Consider the following 11,113-nt stretch of genomic DNA (forward strand, 5'->3'; position numbering starts at 1 on the left):
GGGATTGTGGGTTTGATTACTCAAAGAAGAGTGAACTAAATTCATAATCACCAAAAAAAAAAGAAAAGAAAAATGGGTGGATTACCTTTGTTGTATAAATAAACATTCCAATCTTAAACTAGCCCCATTTGGGGGTATTTGGGGTTGCCGTCTCCTATTATATTACATGTAGTAACATCAACTAAATACATAGATCATTCCTCTCCATGACAAAAGCTAATGGATGAATCTTTCGGGCATCTTGCCAAGTCAAGTGTCATACAAGAATATTAAACCTACCAAATTGTTTCTCCATTAATCATGTCTTTCTCCTAGTTTCTTTGTTCTCGGGCATCTTGCCAAGTCAAGTGTCATCCAAGAATATTAAACCTATCAAATTGTTTCTCCATTAATCATGTCTTTCTCCTAGTTTCTTCGTTCTCTCTCTCTCTCTCTCTCTCTCTCTCTCTCTCTCTCTCTCTCTCTCAATATTGCAAATATTGATGGTTGGGTTCCACTTGCTTAACCCTCTACTACTAGTCCAAGGAATTGGGCTTTGATTAAATCTCCCCTCCTTTTATTTTTTATTTTTCCTTTTGATAAAACGAGAACAGTTGATAAAAGAGCCCGGCATGAACCAGAAAGGAAAACAAAGGGGAAAATGCTAAAAATAAGATGTTGATATCCATGACAAGTCAAAAGGGCAGACGTCTAATGAGCATCCAAAACGCCGAGACCCATAGTCAGCCCCAACGGATGGGATCATATATACTGCCATACATATATGGTTAAGCCAGAAAAATACAAGAGTCCATGACTTTGTATCGCTGACTCCTTCCTTTGTTCCTTGTCTACCGCTTTCCTTCTCTGGTCCTCCTTTTCCATTGGAGGGGATCTCATTAATTTAAGCTTTCCAATGACTTAAAATTAATGATTCCTTAATTGATGTTAATTGCTACAAGTAAAGTTGAAAATTAATATGCATTACACATGCTGTTGACATTGGAATTACTATTATTTTGTATTTTTTTACTATTGCTGTTGTGTTCAAGATTATGTTTTAATTAACAAAGTTCGTACGTCTAATTAAAGATGTGTTGGGTTTATGAATTATATTCACTTTTTTTTATGTTATTATTATGGGGTTGTTTATATTTTTTTGATATATATAAATACTATGCGGATTCATGTGATTAATTTTTTAAAATTTTTATAATGTAATTAATTCCAAAACAAAAAAATACCATTTCATTAATAAAATACCAAATAATAAAAACATTTTATTATCATAGTTTGACTTATTTTAAAATAGTAACACCATGTCAGTTTTTCCTTGTTCACGTTATCAACATAATTACCAATAGGAATTTAATTTCTTTCTCAATTTTTTTTAACAAACAAAAAAATAAAATATCAATAAAAAGAATTATCCACACACAAAACTTTTGTCGGCAAATAATATAAGTGAAAGCTCTTTGGTTAATGAATATAGTGTCTTTATCTATGAATGATTTGTTTTAGCAATGGGGATTTTTTGTCAAGGGGAAGATCTTTGTCAAGGGAAAGATCATGCCGTTGGTTTCTATGTGTTTTCTCATCGTCCACATGTATTAGAAATTCCAATAGGACGGAAGCTATTGCTATCAAGAGTGCTACAAAAATTAGCCAAACTTCTTATATTTAGCAGGTTAACAATTAGGTGTTTTAAGTAGGTTGAAAGTTAATAGAGAATAATATAAATCATATCTTGAAACTTTATCTAAAAACTTAAACTATTGGGTTCAATTGATTCTTTGACAAGACATCAGAGCCTTTATAACCAAACGGTCACGAGTTCAAATCTTATCATTTTCATTTATTTAATAAAAAGTAAGTATAAGATAATATAAACATGTACAAGTTTCAATCTTAAAAAACTTTTATTAAATGAGTGTATTATAGAATATTATAAATCATATTTTGAAACCTCACCTAAAAGTTTAAGTTATTAAATTAAATTGATTTTTTTGATAAAAACAATTCATTAGATTAGAAATCGATCAAGTATCAAACCATAGAGTTTGGTGAATGTGTTTAATTCTCAATGTCTTTAGTCAAGTCTTTGAAATTAAATGGTAAGGTTTTATCATGTTCTAAGGGAAAGGCGGCAATGAGGTAGCTGAATATTAGTTGGCTAAGCAAAGTTTAGAAGGAGACGAGGGATTTTTCGTTTTTTCTAAGCTTTGCTGTTTGATTGTTTCCTTCGTTAACCAGTACTTTTTTGCCGACTAATTTATTTCTTGTTTTCTTTTCAACATCTTCCATCAAAGTAAAGAAAAAAAAAAAAAGTAAAGAATTTTTTAACTTGAAATTTGCTAGATTTCAAATTGATGAGGGATTTGGTCAAACAATTCTCATATCATATCAAAATTTAATATGATTTCAACAATTTAAATTTTTAAATTGATGTAGTTAATTGAAAATCTCAGTTAAATACATTAGTATTGTATACTCTTATATAAACTAAGCTGTGGTATTTTGTCATTTTTAATTAAAAAAAAAAACTTTATGGAACACTCTGATTCTAGGAAAACAATATTAATAAACTTTGTTAAACTATTGTTTCGACTAACATTGTTTTGAGGCAACAAGAGCGGAATTCTAAAATATTCAAATAAAGCAAAAAAAATTACCAAAAAGATCGATGCTAGCTATTTTAACACTTAGGAACATTTCACATCATCATAACTAATGATATTTCTTTTATTGGTCAAATTATTTTTCTACCCTTAGTCATAGGGAATGTCCTGCCACTCCACATGATAGCAAACATTAACTCCAACTCTAGCCTCTTTGACCAGGATGGATGGCGAGAACGAACATTTCAGAGTATAGACATCCTTTGTATTTATACTTATGAATACAACAGGGCTTCTCATTATGTTTGGAAATCGCTTTTTAACAGCAAGAAATCTTCAAACCAGCCTTCATGCAGCCAGAGATGATCAGGTTTTAAGCAAACACTCTGTTCCTAAACTCAGAAAATATGTTCTTCTTACATGCTTCTCTAAAATTCTACACTTCCAAGTGTTTTCAGAGATCATTTAAGACAATCTGATCTGATTCATTTATGTCACAAAGTCAAGTCATTGTTGCTTCATCATTTTTTTATAGGGTTCATGTTTGTTATCATGCATGACTCGATGCGCCCAGCTAGATTTGTTTTTTCATTTATGGCTTAATATTCGGGTAGTATATGTCTTGGATAATTAAGTTATATATATCAAAATAAAACGATCAACTCCTTGATGAGGTCGAACAGAGAAGCCTTCGGTTCATGGATAAGAAAAATCATCAGAACTGTGTGTGTGTGTGTGTGTGTGTGTGAGAGAGAGAGAGAGAGAGAGAGAGAGAGAGAGTATACTATCTTTTATAATTATTTAATACTACAGTCTTAAAAATTACATGAATAAGTAATGATTATATGAAAATAAATAATAAATATATATATATTACTCCATCTCCATTATTGCATATAAAAATTGAAAGCAAAAAAGAAAGGCAAAACTAGAAGAGTTGCGTGAAATTAAAAAAGAGGCTATTTTATATTAAAAAATCATTCCAACTCAACTCAATAACTTAAACTAATATGTAAGGCTAAATAAATAATTTTATATTACTCTCTAATATATATTTTTTTAAGTAAAAACCTTTTCTACTTCAAACTTGTATAAAATCAATATTATTTTTTGTTTAATTTATTAATTTAATTAGAGAGAATATGATGGTAAGATTCGAACTTCTAATCAAAATAATAGTTTTATATTACTTTTACCTAACCATTTAGATTTTAACATTACTCTCACATAATAACCAAACTATCCAAAATTCAAATCTCATAATATCATTCTCTAGAATTAAATAAAAAAAATGAAGTATAAGATAATAATAATTTTGTACAAGTTTAAAGTTAAAAGATTTTTTATTTAAAAAATATGTTAAATAGTAATATAAAATCATTAATTTAAGCCCCATATTACAGTTTAAATTATTGAGTTACGGATAATTCTTTAAACTTTTTCTAATTCCTAGTAAGGTTATAATAATGGTAATGGGTGAAATGAAATGGTGAAAAAACAAATAAAAGTTGAAACACCAAACTTAATTAAGTCTCGTGTATGCTGTTAAGAGTTCAGGCACGGCCTGAATGTGATTTAAATTTATACAAACCAAAAAAAGAAATAAATCCAATATTGCTCAAGTACTCAGCTTTCTTGCTAGACCTTAAACTTACCTATATAAGTAAACCTTTTGGTTCCACTCATCTGTGTAGCGTGCCAAAAGCCAATCAAGCATATATGTGTTTGGTTTATTGATAATTGCTTGAGCATCAAATTGATCATTAATTAATTTGCAATCAGACTTGTTCTCGAATTGTTTTTCTCCAATAAAACGAATATTAAAACCTTCAAATCTCCACCCCGAAGTACTTCCAAGATCACATGGTGAAAGAAGAATAGTAAACGTATAGGAAATAAAACGATAATGTTATTTTATAATATTTTACATGCATGCATATGTAGAGCTTGTGTATGCTACCGACCATATTGTAATCTAGTATAATTATCACATGCACAGAGGAGCAAGCTAGGGACAGAATATTATGACTGGTGGATATTGCAGCAGTGCATTTAGGGTTGTCAGCTTCTTCGCAGAGTTTGTATAGGGAGACGATGACTCACGAGACGTCTGCTTCCCATATTATTAACTGTGAGAGATACTGGTGGGTACGTACACATTAAGGTCCCAGAAAATGAAAGAGAGAAAGAGGGAGCTTTATTTTAGGGCACAACAACTCCACCTCCAACTTAACTCCAAGCCCTAGCTAGCTATAGCTATAAAAGCATTAATAAATGAAAAAGGTCAGATGGTCAAGTGAGGGTCCAGGGTCAGGGTCTGGTCAGAAAGTCAAATTTTTTGACCGTAATTAAATCCAACGGTGATGGTGGACCCTCCAATGTTGTTATGTGATTGCGATCATACCCTGTCAAGTCTCAATGGCCCCATCTTGATTTCTTGTTTTTTTTTTCCTCATTTTCTTTTTGTCCTCATCGGTTATTTGGATTACACAGCACAATCGCTTACTCGTGATCTTGTCACATTATTACCTCTTCACTCGCTCATGAATAAACAGTGATCACATTGACATGCACTTCAAGTTGATAAACAAGAACATCGAGTCCGTAAAATTAATGTCATGTAATGTTTATAGCTGATTAGTGTCTTGGTGTTTGCAATCTGGTAAGGGTCTGACCAGATGGGATCTGGTCTAAATTGGTGGGATCCTTGTCTATGTAGCGGTTCCGATTGTGATAGCTCATTGCATTGAACTGGTGCAGTGTTGAAGCTACCAAACTTCCACATATTTAGTGTCAATTATGGCATTACCAAACTCTCACCGATCGATTTGAGAGACATTCTTAGAGCTTCCCATGTGGACACCTCCCACGTCCCATACAAATGTGTACGTCGACGCTATGTGTGCAAACTCTTCTTCAAATTCAATAGCAAGTTTTCAAAATAATTAAATTGATTAATCTTTTTATAAAGAAAGATAATAATACTTTAGTTAGGCATCGTTTGCAGGCATCAAAATGGCATTGCAAAGAAATGCTAATGAATGCAAAAGATAATTCTTATTCAGTTGAACATGTTTATCTTTCTCATGCTCCTGCAGATATTCTACGTTGTTCTTTCTTTTTTTGCATTTAAATAATTTTTTTTGTTATTCTATTCTCTTTGATAATATATGTATGAACAAATATCATCACAAAACCTAATGCTTTGAGATAAAAGTGGCAAAACACTTGTCTTACCCTTGTCCGTGAGATTACGACGTTGCGGCGATGTGAATTTACGAGGGACACAATGGTTGTCACTTAAAAAATTTTCATTATAGAGTTTGAAAAATAATAAAAATTTTAGTTCATCTTGCAAGAGTTATGAATGTATGTCACCCCTTGAAGGGTAAGCTTATCATATTAATGCATATATATTTAATATGTATGTTCACAGGTTGAAGTATAGGTCCCTAGAATCTAGTTTTATCTTGAAGAATTAAGAGTTGCCAAAATTTGGTAGTTTTAAAGAGAATTTGTTTACCTTTCAATCCAGAAGCATCATTGTGGTTTTGTTTAATACAACAACCAAAACCTTTGATTTTACCATGGGCTAAGATCATAACCTATGTCGGATATCATTTATGAAATTTGAAGGCATTCGTCAATGGAGATTGTGGAATGTAGACTTTTTTTTAAGGAGTACAACAAGTTCACTTATGAGTCCACTTTAAAAAAGCTACACAATTGAAGAACAAACATTGTCTCTGGTTTTTTTTTTTTATTCAAAGCATGATCAGGAATGAATATCATGTTTTCTTTGTTTTGATTAACACTCCAAAGCCCCAACCTGAAATATCATTTGATTTCTTACCTGACCATGTGAAGATTTAGGCATCAACAAATTAAAAAGTGTTACTATGTCACACATACAATGGACCATGCTATTATGTGTGTATATTTGCTATCAAATAATGGAAAAGGATCCTGACTCCAAAGACATGATATGATACTATGAAACTCGGCATGATGGTTGAAAGATCAAAGCCTTCACACTACAAAATCATGAGATTCTCGAAGCCCAAGTTCCATCTTCATGATAAAGAATTATATATGTTCCACTACATTAAAGCTGAGTTGTTTAACTAAAAAAATTAGAGATGAAAGTTGTTGGATGAAGTGAAGTTGGTATGAGAGGAGTCCCTTCATCGTATAACAAAAGTTCCATGAATGGTTCACTTTATTGACTTACTTAAAAGAGAAACTTTTTTGCATTTGGTGTGAAAACAAAGAGCTATTGCTTGTTTCAACTTCCTCCACCAATCTTCGAGATAAATAATAACAAAGATATTAAGCTTGTTGAATACAAAGAAAATCTTGTCATAACCTGTATTGATAGGGAAAACAATTTCATGAAAGTATGGATCATGGAGGATTACAACGGAAAATAATAAAACAAAAGGCATTCAATAAACATAGAGGCTTAACAAGAAAATAACCTCAGGTAAGTCCTTTGGCCTTCTACAATACTAATATTATGATAATGGAAAAATATTTTTCTAACATGACATTCTTCAACCTCAAGATCGAAAGTATTGACGTGTTGCAATTAGAGAAGGGTTTTACTCTATGAATGCTTCCTATTTTGATTCACCTTTATTACCAAGGAAAAAGCATGGTCGAACATAATATTGGAATTACTCGTCCTTCAAGAACAATTGCCCTAAGACACCATCCTCTAGGTGGTACACCAAACCATCCTCAGTATAACGGGTGATTGAAAATGCTGGCGAAACACAGATATTGCTGGAGAAGCTAGTCCAATAAGGGTGTTGAATTATCAATCATTTTGTTATATGACTTTGTTATTGTGTTTTGAAAGTTTTTAAGAAGAGTATGAACTTCTCTATCTCTTTCTACCTTAAAATAATACAAGTTACATGAGGTGTTTATACCCAAAGTAATGCTGTATAAGTCTATCCTAATCTATCAGATTGTATAAAAATAAGAAATGCCAAATAATAGGAACCACTAACATACTCCCGTAACAAACTTATTCAAATCTAAATTTGAATTTGAAACATAAACTAATTATCCTTATCTTCAACACTCCCCCTCAAGTTGGTGCATAAATATCTATTATGCCCAACTTGTTGATGAGAAACTCAAAACTTGATCTGAACAATCCTTTTGTAAGAATGTCAGCTATTTATTGTGTTGTTGGAACAAACAACATACAAATAATAACAGCCTCCAATTTCTCTTTTATGAAGTGTCTGTCAATTTCAACATGTTTGGTTCTATCATGCTGCATAGGGTTATGAGCAATGCTAATCGCAACCTTGTTGTCATAATATAATTTCATTGACATCTCTAGTGGTCTTTTTAATTCTTTAAGAATCTTTTTTAACCACATGATCTCTCACATACTGATTAGTACTTAAAAGTGCATATTTATCAAGGTTTTATATTATCATTTTGCACTTAAAATATCAATAACTCCTTAACTAAAACATGTTTTATAATAACAAGTCTAATATATAAAATGCCTTAATATATGGTAAATGTTCATCTTAAATGTAGGCCTATCACATAAATCAAAGGATTGATTGATGAGTTCAAGTATGGAAATTGAAAGGACAAAGAGAGGGCCAAACTTAGAAAAGAGATGTTGCTGCAGTCCAAACTGGAACACTGTTCGGTAATTAGGTCATATCTCGAGTTCTAGATGTCCAAATGACCTTAAATTTTTACATAGATTCAGTAAGACATAGGCCTACAACTTTCATGTTTTCATCAAGATCTAAGAAGGTCATTTTCAAGTCCAAATTATAGCAACAACGGAGAAGTCCGAATCTGTCCTACAGCCTTAACATTGTTCAGTGTTTGGCCCATATCTAGAGTTCTAGAGTCCAAATGACCTCAAATTTTTACACAGATTTGTTAAGACAATTTCCTGCAACTTTCATGTTTTCAAGTGGACTCAGTTCTGATGCTAGCATTTTCGTTTTATTCAGACAAGAAGATAAGGATTTTCACAAAGTCAAGAGTTGGCCACCCACTCAACAATTAGTCATCAAATCAATAATTCTGAATTTTGGCCTATAAAAGGAGGAATTTTCCATGTATTTGGAGGCTTGGTTGTTCAGATCAAGTTCATGCTCTTTATTTCTCTCTTTATAGTTTTTTTTTTTAATTTTTAAGTTTTGCTTTCATTAATATCTTGTTTATGCTTTTCATTTCCTTTCCTTTACTTAGTTAACTTGTATTTTCTTTATGTTCTTGTTTTGTTTATTTATGTTTCTCTTCTTCATTATGTTTAGCTAAGTTTATTATGTCAAGGTGAAAAGGTTACACTAATGGTGTAAGAATAAGTATGTTGTAAACTCAACATGGACCTTAATGTTTAATATTAACATGTCTTATCTTTTTATCTTACTAATTCTTAATACCTTGCTTGTTAAATGGTTAATCTACATTTGTGTTGTATAACACTTGGTACAACAAATGCTTGACACTCTCATAGCCCAACCGTACGGTATTACCTACACCTGGGCTATGAAAGGAACTTGATTTATTGTTAACATAAGTTAACATCATGAATTCCTGACAATATTTAAAAGTTTGGTGTTATGTAAATAAGATAATTAATATGATCATGTTAATAATTTATAATGAGCTATTAATGACAAATCATCCAATTGGAACCTGCTTTGTGTGTGGTTTCCAATTGAATAATAAGAGTTTATACTATACTTGTTTGAAATATCATTAGTGGATCCTCTAACCTTGAAATTTGTTTTTATCATTGTTTAATCCTTACATTAATCTTTCATCTTAAAGTTCTCATTAATTTCTTCGTCTTCTTCTTTTACTACTACTACTACTACTTATATAATTATTATTATTATTATTATTATTTACATTATGTTTATATTATATAATATATCTCTTTGATCTTTTTATAAACTCAGTATATAGGCTGGAAACCTATGACCCGATCTTTTAGATCATTTTCAGGTATAACAACGCCACGTACCGAGTATTATTATTATTATTATTATTATTACTACTACTACTACTACTACTACTATTAATATTATTATTACTATTACAATTATTGTTATTATTGTTGTTGTATTAATGTTATTTATAATTTGTACAATTAACCTCGCTATGGTTCGACCCCGGTTTTGCTGGGTTATTTATTACTTCGACAATCCTGCACTTGGGAGAAGACATCAATCTTTTGGTTGTGTCACATACTCCATACACCATAGCCCGATACTCAACTTCTGCATTACTTCGTGCTGCTACATTTTGTTTCTTGCTCCTCCAAGTGACTAAATTTCCCCATATATAGGTGCAATAACCTGATGTGGATCTTTTGTTTGTAGCTGAGCCTGCCCAATCTGCATATGTATATGCTTCAATAGTCTTCTGCTCACTCTTCTTGAAGAACAGTCCCTTTCCTAGAGTGCTTTTCAAATATCTTAGGATATAATATACTGCCTCAAGGTGTACTTCATTGGGTGAGTGCATAAACTAACTTACTATGTTGACTGCAAATATAATATCTAGTTGGGTATGAGGTAAATAAACTAGTTTTCCCACCAACTTCTGGTACCAAGTGGTATTCACAGGATTTCCATCCTTTGTATCTCCTATTTTCTAATTAGGATCAATTGGAGCTCAAGAATGTTTCTTTAAGGAGCTCAAGAATGTATTTTCTTTGTGAGACAACAATACCCCTTTTGGAATGAGCAACTTCCATTCCAAGAAAGTATCTTAGAGAACCCAAATCTTTAATTTTAAATTCCAAATCTAGACTTTTCTTCAATCAATCCATTTCAATGACATTATCCCTAGTAAGAATAATATCATCCACATATACTATCAAAATTGCAATCTTACCATCATCGGAGTGCTTTATAAACATAGTATGATCACTTTAAGCTTGGACATATCCTTGCCTTTTTATGGATTGAGTGAATTGTTCAAACCAGGCTCTTGGAGACTGCTTGAGCCCATATAGTGACTTCTTCAACTTACATACCTTAGATCCAAAGTGTTCATCAAATCCAGGCAGTGGATCCATATAAACTTCCACCTCTAATTTACCATTTAGAAATGCATTCTTCACATCTAATTATTGAAGAGGCTAGTCAAGATTTGCTGCAATTGAAATAAGCACTCTCAAAGTATTCAACTTTTCCACTAAAGCGAAGGTTTCAAGATAATCAATACCATAGGTTTGAGTAAAACCTTTGGCCACCAATCATGCTTTATATCTTTCAAGAGATCCACTACATTATACTTGACTGTGAACACCCATTTGTAACCCACTGTTGTCTTTCCTTTTGGCAGACCCATCACTTCCCATGTATAATTTTTCTCAAATGCCTTCATCTCTTCATAAAAAGCCTTCTTCCACTCAGGCACCTGTAAAGCTTTTTGTACATTCTTTGGAATTTCTACGGAAGAGAGATGTGAAGTAAATGCAAAAAAAAAAGGAGAAAGATTTTTAAAGGACACAT

The sequence above is a fragment of the Populus alba genome, chromosome 3, assembly GCF_005239225.2.
Source record: "Populus alba chromosome 3, ASM523922v2, whole genome shotgun sequence".
Lineage (NCBI taxonomy): Eukaryota > Viridiplantae > Streptophyta > Magnoliopsida > Malpighiales > Salicaceae > Populus > Populus alba.